This window comes from Somniosus microcephalus, chromosome 16, assembly GCF_052327205.1.
Source record: "Somniosus microcephalus isolate GS21.2 chromosome 16, FLI_Smic_1.0, whole genome shotgun sequence".
Lineage (NCBI taxonomy): Eukaryota > Metazoa > Chordata > Chondrichthyes > Squaliformes > Somniosidae > Somniosus > Somniosus microcephalus.
In genome coordinates this window covers 27,968,873-27,982,933 of record NC_141002.1, presented here as the reverse complement: position 1 = coordinate 27,982,933, position 14,061 = coordinate 27,968,873, and positions in this window count along the sequence as shown.

The following is a 14,061-nucleotide window of genomic DNA, read 5'->3' as shown; positions in this document are numbered from 1 at the left end:
GAAAACTGCTAATGTAACACCCTTATTTAAAAAGGGCAGTAGACAGAAGGCTGGAGCTATAGATCGGTTAGCCTAACATCTGTGGTAGGTAAAATTTTGGAGTCCATTATTAAGGAGACAGTAACAGGACATTTGAGTAATCATAATTTAATAGGACAAAGTCAGCATGGTTTTATGAAGGGGAAGTCATGTTTGACAAATTTGCTGGAGTTCTTTGAGGAAGTAACATATAGGGTGGATAAAGGGGAACCAGTGGACGTAGTGTATTTAGACTTCCAAAAGGCATTTGACAAGGTGCCACACAAAAGATTATTGCTTAAGATAAAAAATCATGGGATTGGGGGTAATATTCTGGCATGGATAGAGGATTGGCTATCTAACAGAAGGCAGAGAGTTGGGATAAATGGTTCATTCTCAGACTGGCAATCAGTAACTAGTGGTGTTCCGCAGGGGTCAGTGCTGGGTCCCCAACTCTTTACAATCTATATTAACGATTTGGAGGAGGGGACCGAGTGTAACATATCAAAGTTTGCAGATGATACTAAGATGGGAGGGAAAGTAGTGAGTGAGGAGGACATAAAAAACCTGCAAGGGGACATAGACAGGCTAAGTAAGTGGGCAGAGATTTGGCAGATGGAATACAATACTGGAAAGTGTGAGGTTATGCACTTTGGCAGGAAAAATCGTAGAGCAAGTTATTATCTTAATGGCAAGAAACTGGAAAGTACTGAAGTACAAAGGGATCTGGGGGTCCTGGTGCACGAAACTCAAAAGGTTAGTATGCAGGTGCAGCAAGTGATTAAGAAGGCCAATGGAATGTTGGCTTTCATTGCTAGGGGGATAGAATATAAAAATAGGGAGGTATTGCTTCAGTTGTACAAGGTATTGGTGAGACCGCACCGGGAATACTGCGTACAGTTTTGGTGTCCATACTTAAGAAAGGACATACTTGCTCTCGAGTCAGTACAAAGAAGGTTCACTCGGTTAATCCCGGGGATGAGGGGATGGACATATGAGGAGAGGTTGAGTAGATTGGGACTCTACTCATTGGAGTTCAGAAGAGTGAGAGGCGATCTTATTGAAACATATAAGATTGTGAAGGGGTTGGATCGGGTGGATGCGGGGAAGATGTTCCCGATGATGGGTGAAACTAGAACTAGGGGGCATAGTCTTAGAATAAGGGGCTGCTCTTTCAAAACTGAGATGAGGAGGAACTACTTCACTCAGAGGGTGGTAGGTCCATGGAATATGCTGCCCCAAAAAGCTGTAGAAGCTACATCATTACATAAATTTAAAACAGAAATAGAGAGTTTCCTAGAAGTAAAGGGAATTAAGGGTTACGGGGAGCGGGCAGGAATTTGGACATGAGTCTAGGTTCGGAATGGTCATGGCCCTGTGGGTAGCGGAGCGGGCCCAGGGGCCGTGTAGCCTGATCCTGTTCCTATTTCGTGTGTCTAATTCTGTTAGATTCAGGAGATGGTTCTGTGATAGTGGATTGGCGGTTAGGATCAGATCAGCCATGATCTTATTGAATGGGAGCAGGCTCGAGGGGCCGATTGGCCTACTCCTGCTCCTATTTCTTATGTTCTTATGTTCTTAACCAGGGGTCATAGTCTACGGATAAGGAGTAAGCCATTTAGGACTGAAATGAGGAGGAATTTCTTCACCCAGAGAGTGGTGAACCTGTGGAATTCTCTGCCACAGAGGGCGGTGGAGGCCAGTTCATTAAATATATTCAAGAAGGAGTTGGATATATTTCTTGAGGCTAAAGGGATCAAGGGATATGGGGAGAAGGCAGGGACAGGGTACTGAAATTGGATGATCAGCCATGATCTCATTGAACGGCGGAGCAGGCTCGAAGGGTCAAATGGCCTACTCCTGCTCCTATCTTTTATGTTTCTATAATTTGGTGAGATTTAAGGTAGTCATGGAAAAGGACAAAGATGGACCGGAAATAAAGGTTCTAAATTGGGGGAAGGCCGATTTTAATATGATAAGGCAGGATCTGGCCAAAATGGACTGGGATCAGCTACTTGTAGGAAAATCCACATCAGAGCAATGGGAGTCTTTCAGAAAGGAAATAGAGAGAGTACAACGCTAACATGTTCCCGTAAAGGTCAAGGGCGGGCCCAACAAGCCCAGGAAACCCTGGATGTCAAGGGATATACAAGAATGGATTAGGAAAAAAAGGGAGGCTTTTGGCAGATACAAAGGACTAAATACAGTGGAAGCCGTGGAGGAGTATAGAAAGTGCAGGGGGGTACTTAAAGAAAAAATTAGGAGAGCAAAGAGGGGGCATGAAAAAACACTGGCGGGCAAAATAAAGGGAAATCCCAAGGTGTTTTATAAGTATATTAAGGGCAAGAGAATAACCAGGGAAAGAGTAGGGTCCATTAGGGACCAAAGTGGCAATCTGTGTGTGGAGCCGGAAGATGTAGGTGAGGTTTTAAATGAATATTTTGCATCTGTGTTCACTATGGAGAAGGGTGATGGAGGCATAGAAATCAGGCAGGGGGATTGTGATATACTTGAACAAATTAATATTGAGGGAGGAGGTACTAGCGGTTTTAGTGGGCTTAAAAGTGGATAAATCCCCAGGCCCTGACGGGATGTATCCCATGCTGCTGTGTGAGGCAAGGGAGGAGATTGCAGGGGCTCTGACACAAATTTTCAGAACCTCTCTGGTCACAGGGGATGTGCCAGAGGACTGGAGAACAGTTAACATAGTACCATTATTCAAGAAGGGTAGTAGGGATAAACCAGGGAATTACAGGCCAGTGAGCCTAATATCAGTGGTAGGGAAATTATTGGAAAAAATTCTGAGGGACAGAATTAGTCTTCTCTTGGAGAGGCAGGGATTAATCAGGGATAGTCAGCATGGCTTTGTCAGGGGGAGATCATGTCTGACCAATTTGATTGAATTTTTCGAGGCGGTGACTAGGTGTGTGGATGAGGGTAGTGCAGTTGATGTAGTCTACATGGACTTCAGTAAGGCTTTTGACAAAGTCCCACATGGGAGACTGGTCAAAAAGGTAAGAGCCCATGGGATCCAGGGCAATTTGGCACATTGGATCCAAAATTGGCTTAGTGGCAGGAGGCAGAGGCTGAGGTCGAAGGTTGTTTTTGTGACTGGAAGCCTGTGTCCAGTGCTATACCACAGGGATCGGTGCTGGGTCCTTTGCTGTTTGTAGTGTACATTAATGATTTAGATATGAATGTAGGAGGTATGATCAGTAAGTTCGCAGATGACACGAAAATTGGTGGAGTGGTAGATAGCGAGGAGGGAAGCCTCAGGCTACAGGACAATATAGACGGGATGGTTAGATGGGCAGAACAGTGGCAAATGGAATTTAACCCTGAAAAGCATGAGGTGATGCATTTTGGGAGGTCTAACAAGGCAAGGGAATACACAATGAATGGTAGGATCCTAGGAAGGACAGAGGATCAGAGAGACCTTGGTGTGCATGTACATAGATCCCTGAAGGCAGCAGGACAGGTAGATAAGGTGGTTAAAAAGGCATATGGGATACTTGCCTTCATTAGCCGAGGCACAGAATATAAGAGCAGGGAGGCTATGATGGAGCTGTACAAAACGCTAGTTAGGCCACAGCTGGAGTACTGTGTGCAGTTCTGGTCGCCACACTATAGGAAGGATGTGATTGCATTGGAGAGGGTGCAGAGGAGATTCACCAGGATGTTACCTGGGCTGGAGTATTTCAGCTATGAAGAGAGACTGGACAGGCTGGGGTTGTTTTCCTTAGAGAAGAGAAGGCTGAGTGGGGACCTGATTGAGGTGTACAAAATTATGAGGGGCATAGATAGGGTAGATAGAAAGGAACATTTCCCCTTAGTAGAGGGGTCAATAACCAGGGGGCATAGTTTCAAGGTAAGGGCAGGAGGTTTAGAGGGGATTTGAGGAAAAACTTTTTCACTCAGAGGGTGGTTGGAATCTGGAACTCACTACCTGAAAGAGTGGTAGAGGCAGGAACTCTCACAACATTCAAGAAGCATTTAGAAGAGCACTTGAAACGCCATAGCACACAAGGCTACGGACCAAGTGCTGGAAAATGGGATTAGAATAGACAGGACTTGATGTCCGGCGCAGACATGATGGGCCGAAGGGCCTCTTTCTGTGACTATGACTAAGTAAATTTTCCATAAGGCAGTATTAATAACCCAGAGTGTAGCTATTCGTAGGCTCACCAGCCAACCTACAAGTATGTTCAATTGTTGTTTATATTTTGAACTGATTAAACGGAGAGCTGGTGAAATTTCCTGCCATTAACCCCTTTTATTTTTCGATTTCTTATTTTGCATACTTTTACTGAAACAGCGAATGCTGATGACATCACAGGACTAATTATCTGGTCTTATCACAATGCTTCTGGGACTGGAGCCCATCACATGCATAGTGTACAAACAGCGCAGGGAGGTGACCTCATGTGATTTTACAAGGCTAGCTCATTTTTATGAATGATGATTTGACCATCCTCGAGCTTTCTCTATCGACATTAAGTAAATTGTTTTGCACAATAGGAGTTTTACATAAAACTGTGAAGAAGAAAATATCTAGTCATTATAATTAAATTTGCAGTAATTGCATCGATATCACTAATGCTTTGGCGTAGATGATTGGGAGGGCAGTGTCATCAGGGACTGACAAGGAGGGCGCACGGTGCCATCAGCATCAGTGAAGGAAAAGGCTGTTCTACTGGCAGGGGGAAGGGCAGTGGTGGCAGCATCCCACATCCTTTCAGTGACTATGCTTCCCAAAGGTCAACCTTGCCGAGTTTAAAAATTAGAAATTTAAAATAAAAAAAAATGCAGTGACAGACATTTTATATTTGCCAAAAAGAGATTTGTTAAAAACTCTCACCAATTCAGGTAAATGGGGTCAAGATGCAGATCAGCCATGAGCGTGTTGAATGACGAAGCAGGTTCGAGGCCTACACCCGTTTCTAATATTCCAATGTTCTACATCGAGACCAATGCTCCCGTTAAGCTGCGCGGTTGCGCAGTCATCAGCAAAATCCCGCGCAGGTCACTCGTCGGCTTTCACATTGTAGATAACGCACATGCACAAAAATCTGAATGGGCCACGCAATGGGGGAGGCAGGCCGCGCAGGAGGCAGCGCGGCTTACGGGGGACGCTGATCTGGACCCTTTCCCTGCAATGAAGGAGAACTTCTTACCTCAGACTTAGACATCAGCTCCTGTTGGACGTTACTTGTGCTGAGCTGTTATTTCCAGCATACCTGCTCCGTGTCCTCATCTTCTTATGATGCGGGTTGAAGTTAACCTGCTTTGTGCTCGTTGTTCAAAGTCAATCGTAAATACAATAATATGGTATATAATATGGTATATAATTTCCATTACGGTGCATACAAAGCCATGCTTTGATGTAATAGTTGATATATTTCACACAACAGAAAGTGTGCAACTTCACCATAAATCGATCTTGCATTCCGATACATTTAAAGCTTAGAATAAATGAGAGAATTAGAGCAACACACGGAGGGTTTAAAAGCTGCTTTAAGTCAGACTTTTTATGCAATCTCCAAATATGGAAAATGGTAGTTTGGTTAATTCAGATGAGATCTGCTCCCTCGCAGTTGGTTTAATTGATCTTTTGAGTAACCATGCACTGACTAATTCAGACATTCTTAGTTCAGTGCAGAAAATCCAGTGAGTAAATCCAGAGACACAAAGTCCCACTAACGCAGAAACTACCATCGTTGGGCAACAGGAGTAATGTAAAACACGTCTGACAATTGGTACCAGAATATTTGAATAGTAGGCCAAGCTGAAGTATGCTCTTTAGATGTGAGCAGTGTTTTACAAAGTTAGAGGAAGCAATGCAGATTCTCACTAATTGAAGGCTCTTCTGTTCCAGGTCACATTTGATATACATCCAGCCAATGACAAGGTCTTACTCCTTGACAGGTTTAGATGACACTGTGGCGGAGCCACCAAAGGACTCAGAGCGGTTGTACATAATTCCTTTAACAGCAATGTAGTTACAGCCTGTGTCTGTACATTTAATTACACTGTTTAACTGTACTATATATAGTTACCTTTACAGCGCTGTTTTAACGTGATGACGTCATGCCGTTCATCACGTGATCCCCCAATGGCGGGAAGAACGTGATGACATCATGACGTCAGCCATCGGACCAGCCCAGCAGTCCTCGTGGAGCCTTCAGAGAGAACAGACCTGTATTCGATGTATTCCAGCAGTTTCCTGTTAAAACCTGTTTTGTTCCATTAAAGTTCGTTGTTTTAATTGCCTGAGTCGAACTCAGTCTTTTCGTTAGGAACCTCCGTTCCTACATTGGTGACCCCGACGTGATACGAACGGTTTTCGTGGAAGATATTTATCATGGATACGAGCGCCGTGACCCTGAAACTGCCACAATTCTGGGAGCAACAACCAGCCGCGTGGTTTATCCAGGCTGAAGCTCAATTTGCCATCTGGAACATCGTCGCGGATTCGGCCTGTTACTACTACGTGGTCTCCGCCCTCGACAGCGCCACAGCCTCGCGGATCGTCAGCCTCCTCGGTAGCCCACCGGATGACGGCAAGTACGATACTTTAAAGGCACGGTTGCTGCAGGTCTTCGGCCTCTCGAAGTCGGAGCGCGCTCGCAGACTTCTCGCTATGCCCGGCCTCGGGGACTCCAAACCATCCGAGCTAATGAGCCAAATGCTCACACTCTTAGAGGCCGAACCGGAATGTTTCCTTTTTAGGGAATTGTTCCTCTGCCAGCTTCCAGAACCAGTGCAAACTGCCTTAGCCAGCTCTGCGATCACAGATTGTGCTGAACTTGCGGCAGAAGCGGATAAGATAGTCACGGTAACCCAACAGTGCTGCGCGGCCATGAGGCACCCAGCCCCCACAGACGCGACTCCAGCTCCTCAGGCGGTGGGCTGGTGCTGCTACCATGCCCGTTTTGGCGCGAAAGCCAGACGCTGCCATCATCCCTGCAGTTTTTCACCCCCAAAAAAAACAACAAAGCTCCCGCAGCATTTTTCGCGAAGGAGGACCGGGTCTAAAGGGCGCACCGCGGCTGCGATGTCCATCGGATCTTCAGGGAAGCTTCTTTACATCACAGACTCCCTATCGGGTCGTCGTTTTCTTTGTGCACCGGTTCGCAGTGTAGTATCTTGCCTGCGTCGAGGCTTGATCTCCAAACTGGGGGCCACGGCCTTCCCCTCGAGGCAGCTAATGGTGCGGCCATTCATACCTTCGGGAAGCGGCGGGTCCAACTGTGTTTCGGCGGTCAGCGCTTCTGCTGGGAGTTCGTCATGGCCAAGGTCTTGCAGGCCATCCTAGGGGCGGATTTTCTGTGTGCGAACGGGTTCCTCGTCGATGTCCGGCACTGCTGCTTGATCAACGCGGCCACTTTCCATTCGATCCCCTGCCACCGCAGCACCGCCGTGTCGTGGTCTGTTGCCTGCGCTTACCCGTCGCCGGATGAATTCACTCGTCTCCTCGGGGAGTTCCCGGAGCTGACCAGGCCCACCTTCTCTTCCTCGGTCATGAAGCATGGTGTGGAGCGCCATATCACCACAACGGGCTCCCCGGTTTATGCATGGGCTCGAAGGCTGGAACCCGGCAAGCTCGCGGCTGCGAAGGCAGAGTTTGACACAATGGAGCGGCTGGGAATTATTCGACGGTCAAATAGTCCCTGGTCTTCGCCTCTCCACATCGTTCCGAAATCTGGTGGCGGCTGGCGGCCATGCGGCGACTACCGACGCCTGAATGACGCTACTACTCCTGATCGGTACCCGATCCCACATATTCAAGATTTTTCAGCCCATTTGGCGGGAAAGTCCATCTTTTCTAAGGCCGACCTCGTCCGCGGGTATCACCAAGTTCCCGTTCATCCGCAGGACGTTCCAAAAACCGCTGTTATCACACCGTTCGGGCTTTTCGAGTTCCTGCGAATGCCGTTCGGTTTAAAGAACGCAGCACAGGCTTTCCAGCGACTAATGGACTCTGTGCTCCGTGATCTGCCTTTCATTTTCGTCTATCTCGATGACATCCTCATCGCCAGTGCTAGCGAGGAAGAGCACATCGGGCATCTGCGTACTCTTTTCACACGCCTTAGCCAGCATGGGTTAATCATCAACCCGGCCAAGTGCCAGTTTGGCCTGCAAATCATCGATTTCCTGGGACACCGCGTCACCTCGGATGGCGCCGTCCCCCTAGCAACGAAGGTGGAAGCCATCACGTCTTTCCCACGCCCGCGGACCATCAGGGCTCTCCAAGAGTTCCTGGGGATGGTAAATTTCTACCATCGCTTCGTCCCCAAGGCGGCTCTACTTATGCAACCTTTGTACGAGGCCCTCAAGGGCAAATCTGGCAAAGACCCAATTGGCTGGACGGCCGAGATGGACCAGGCATTCGGGAACACCAAGAGCACCTTGGCTGATGCAACCACGTTGGCGCACCCTCTTCCAGGCGCTACCATCACCCTTACTACGGACACGACCGACTACGCCATAGGCGCAGTACAAGAGCAATGGGTCAATGGCACGTGGCAACCGCTGGCGTTTTTCAGTCGTCAGCTGAAAAAAAAATGAAAGAAAATACAGCACCTTCAATCAGGAGCTACTGGCCCTTTTTCTGGCCGGCCGCCATTTCAGGTTTTTGTTAGAAGGACGTCCCTTCACGGCTTTTGTCGACCACAAGCTGCTTACCTTTGCCATGTCAAAGACCACAGAACCGTGGTCGGCTCGTCAACAACGGCACCTGACGTTCGTTTCGGAGTTCACTACGGACATTCAACATGTGTCTGGTAAAGACAACCTGGTGGCAGATTGCCTCTCCTGCGTGACGGTCCAGGCGGTTCATCTTGGAATTGATTACGCTCGCATGGCTGAGGATCAGATTTCGGACCCAGAGGTTCAAGCATACAGAACCGTCCCGTCAAGTTTCCAACCGACCGACGTCAGCTTCCGGGCCGCGGGCACCACGCTCCTTTGCGACGTCTCCATGGGCGTTCCCCGACCTATTATGCCAGCCGCGTGGCGCTGGAAGGTTTTTGACGCAATACACGGATTGTCGCACCCTGGTATGCGGACTTCACAACGTCTAATGTCGGCGAAGTTCATCTGGAAGGGTATGCACCTGGATGTCCAGGACTGGGCCAACACCTGCGTGGTCTGCCAGAAGGCCAAGGTCCAGTGGCATGTCAAAGCACCAGTAGCTCCGTTCGTCATTCCGGAGCGTCGTTTTGACCACGTACATGTGGACCTTGTGGGACCACTACCACCTTCCCGTGGTTTTACTCATCTCCTCACCGTGGTGGACTGCACCACCAGGTGGCCAGAGGCAATTCCTTTGGTTTCCACCACTTCGGCGGACGTCGCTAGGGCCTTCATCTCCTGTTGGGTGGCTCGTTTCGGAGTGCCAGCAGACATCTCCTCCGATCGTGGGCAGCAATTTACCTCGGAGCTCTGGAACGCTGTAGCTCAGGGGCTCGGCACCAAACTGCATCGCACCACCGCCTATCATCCACAGGTTGCTTAAAGCCGCTTTACGGGCCAGTCTTCAAGGTGCGGGCTGGGTGGACAGGCTCCCTTGGGTCCTGTTGGGTCTTCGCACGGCGCCCAAGGACGACCTGCAATCTTCTTCAGCAGAGCTTGTTTACAGCCAGCCACTCCGAGTTCCTGGTGATTTTCTCCCTTCTCCCATAGAGCCATGGTCCGCATCCCAGCAGCTCGTCAGCCACCAGGAAGCGGCCAAGTGTTTCGTCCCGGTGCCTACATCCAACCACAGCCTGCAGAGCTCCCACGTACCGGTTCAGCTGAAGAGCGGCGAGTACGTCTTCATCCGTCATGATGCTCACCGGGACCCGCTCAAGCCTCCTTACACTGGTCTCTTCCGAGTCATCGAACCAGGAGACAAGTCCTTTGCGGTCGACATCGGAGGGAAGCCGAATCACATTTCGGTGGACCGCTTGAAGCCGGCTCATTTGGACTTGGATAGCCTAGTCGTCATCGCTCAGCCACCGAAACGTGGCCGTCCGCCCGCAGCCGCCGTGCCGGTTCAACCACAGCCGCCCGCCAGTTCGACTACACCCACCGCACCAGTTCAGCCACAGTCGCCCGCTAGCTCGACCATCGGTCCTCAACTTCCTCTGCCAGGCTATCGAAGTCGATTGGACAGACTGGTCAGACCTCCGCCTCGGCTCACTTTTTCTGTTAAAGACAATTCTGGGGGGGGGGGCGCATGTGGCGGAGCCACCAAAGGACTCAGAGCGGTTGTACATAATTCCTTTAACAGCAATGTAGTTATAGCCTGTGTCTGTACCTTTAATTGCACTGTTTAACTGTACTATGTCTAGTTACCTTTACAGCGCGGTTTTAACGTGATGACGTCATGCCGTTCGTCACATGATCCCCCAATGTCGGGAAGAACGTGATGACGTCATGACGTCAGCCATCGGGCCAGCCCAGCAGTCCTCGTGGAGCCTTCAGAGAGAACAGACCTGTATTCGATGTATTCCAGCAGTTTCCAGTTAAAACCTGTTTTGTTCCATTAAAGTTCGTTGTTTTAATTGCCTGAGTCGAACTCAATCTTTTCGTTAGGAACCTCCGTTCCTATAACACAATCATTCAAGGATTTCAGTTATCTTGTACAGACTGGGATTCTTCCCCTCATTCTCTCAGTTACTCCATAACTTCAGTTACATCAATAAATATCCTGACAAGTACACAGATTGACAGAGGTTTTCCTTTTATTATTCTCTGGTTATTCCATCCCACTCCCTTTTTGTTTCTCTACACTGTTTCCTTTTCAGCTGATACTGTGAATAAGAACGGTTCCTACTTCTCTACGGCTAGGCCAGTCAAACCTGTGCTGCTCTGTGGCTCAAGTAGCAGAGGCAAGTGTCCAAGGCCCAGAAACATACACTGCCCCCAAGTGTGGGAAACTCACTATTGGTCTCACAGGCCTAGAAATTCAGTCGCGTTTGTGCCCACTTATTGGCTATAGAGTGGTTTGCGCCGGAAGTTTTTTAGCGCCCGAAATTCAGTTGGTCCCTAACATCGGCGTTAGCCGGTAGCGCTGCGCCAGCACCGATGACGTCATCGGTGTGCGCAGCGCCCCGGTTCCAATGCTATTCCGTGCCGATGGCCAAATTCAGTTGCGGCCGCCTCGCCCGTAGCGGCCGCAAACAGCGTTTGAAAAACGGTGCCTTGCAGCTCCGAGAGGCCGGCGCATAAAGGTGGAGGGGCGGCCGGCCACTTTCCCGGCGGCCGCCTGGCCGCACCTCCCTCCCCGGACTCCTGCACCACCCCCCCGTGGCATTGGTGTCTGACTCCCACGAGCCCGGCACTTCTCCGTGGTGCCGGGCTCATTTGCCGGGGGAATCCAGCGGCGATCTCACGGCTGCAGGCAGCTCCTCCTTAAGAGAAGGAGGAGGCCTGCAGTACCCCAGCCTGCCGCACCGCATCGGGTGCCGCAGCGGCAGCTGGACGCCTGAAACTGACTTTCATCGCCCCAAACGAGGCGGCCAAACCCTGCAATAGCGCCCGCCTCTGTCTTGGGGCGGCGCAACTGAATTTCAGGCGGGCGCTGCGGGAATCCGGGCGAGCGCAAAATTTCAGGCACTAAAGACCTGGCGCGGCGATACCGAATTTTTAGCCCACAGAGTGCTGACCAATCTCCATGTACTGAGATTATCAAGCTCCATTGGTTTTCAGATCAGAGCTATAATATACAACAACGTGGCAGCAAAAACAATTCTAATTAAAATGAAAGCTTAACAAGGACACTGGACACAAGGGGGATGTGTCGTTTTTCTTCCTTCCTCCCATTTCTCCCCTTCTCCTCACGCTATTTAACTGTGGGGAGCACCACATGCTGGGCCATTCCTGTCCTCACCCCATTCTCATCAACACTTACCTCCAGGGATCACAGAGAATCTGAAATGTCTGATTCCCCCCAACCCACCCACCCCAGGCTAGGGACAATGGGGGTCAATGGCAAAGGAGGACACAAATAACCTCCCAGGGATGTCGGGGAACATAGGGTCTGATGAAAGGGAGGAACAGATAGAAATCAGTATTTGTAGGGAAATGGTGTTAGAGAAATTGATGGGATTGAAGGCCGATAAATCCCCAGGGCCTGATAATCTACATCCTAGGGTACTTAAGGAAGTGGCCCTAGAAATAGTAGATGCATTGCTGGTCATCTTCCAAAATTCGATAGACTCTGGAACAGTACCCATGGATTGACGGGTAGCTAATGTTACCCCACTGTTCAAAAAAGGTGGTAGAGAGAAAACGGGGAATTACAGACTGGTAAGCCTGACATCGGTAGTGGGGAAAATGCTAGAGTCCATTATAAAAGATGTAATAGCAGAGCACTTGGAAAACAGTGACCGGATCGGACAAAGTCAACATGGATTTACAAAAGGTAAATCGTGCTTGACTAATCTACTGGAATTTTTTGAGAATGTAACTGGTAAAATAGATAAGGGAGAACCAGTGGATGTGGTGTATTTGGACTTTCAAAAGGCTTTCGATAAGGTCCCGCATAAGAGATTCGCATGTAAAGTTAAGGCACATGGGATTGGGGGCAAGGTATTGACTTGGATAGAGAACTGGTTGGCAGACAGAAAGCAAAGAGTTGGAATAAATGACTCTTTTTCCGAGTGGCAGGCAGTGACTAGTGGGGTACTGCAGGGATCGGTCCTTGGACCCCAGCTATTCACAATATATATTAATGATCTGGACGAAGGAACTACATGTAATATCTCCAGGTTTGCAGATGACACAAAGCTGGGTGGGCGTGTGTGCTGTGAGGAGGATGCCGAGAAACTCCAGTATGATTTGGACAGGTTGGGTGATTGGGCAGAAGCATGGCAGATGCAAAATAACGTGGATAAATGCGAGGTTATCCACTTTGGTGTCAAAAACAAGAAGGCAGATTATTAACTGAATGGCAATAGATTGGGAGAAGGGGAAGTGCAACGAGACCTGGGCGTCCTTGTGCACCAGTCGCTGAAGGTAAGTATGCAGGTGCAGCAGGCGGTTTAGAAGGCAAATGGTATGTTGGCCTTCGTAGCGAGAGTGTTTGAGTACAGGAACAAGGATGTCTTGCTGCAGTTGTACAGGGCCTTGGTGAGACCACATCTTGAGTATTGTGTACAGTTTTGGTCGCCTTATCTGAGGAAGGATGTTCTTGCCATGGAAGGAGTGCAGCGAAGATTCACCAGGCTGATAGCTGGGATGGCAGGAATAACGTATGAGGAGAGATTGGGTCGATTGGGCTTGTACTTGCTGGAGTTTAGAAGAATGAGAGGGGATCTCATTGAAACTTATAAAATTCTATCAGGACTAGACAGACTAGATGCAGGAAGAATGTTCCCGATGGCCGGGGAGTCCAGAACCAGGGGTCACAGTCTAAAGATACGGGGTAAGCCATTTAGGACAGAGATGAGGAGGAATTTCTTCACTCAGAGAGTGGTGAACCTGTGGAATTCTCTACCACAGAAGGCAGTAGAGGCCAATTCATTAAATATATTCAAGAAGGAGTTAGATAAAGCCCGTGTGTAAGCGTCAGGGCGGGGATCCTGGAGCTGGCGGGCAACATGGTGCGGGACATGGAGAGGTCGAGCACCATTCCCCCGCAGTAACGAGGAGCTTGACGAGCCAGCGAGAAGGCTGGGTTAATTGGCACAAGCAGCTCCGGTTCTGGGAGAGGTGGGGCCAGTTCAAACCGGATGGTTTGCACCTGGGCAGGGCTGGAACCGATGTCCTAGGGAGAGTGTTTGCTAGTGCTCTGGGGGAGGGTTTAAACTAAAATGGCAGGGGGTTGGGAACCTGAGCAGGGAGACAGAGGAAAGGGAAACAAGGATAAAAGCAAAAGATAGGAAGGAGAAAAACAAAAGTGGAAGTCAGAGAAATCAACGGTTTAAATCAAACGTGGCCACAGTAAATAATAATTCTAATAGGTCTAAGAGCGTTAAAAAAACAAGCCTGAAGGCTTTGTGTCTTAATGCGAGGAGCACTCGTAATAAGGTGGATGAATTGGCTGCACAAATAGAG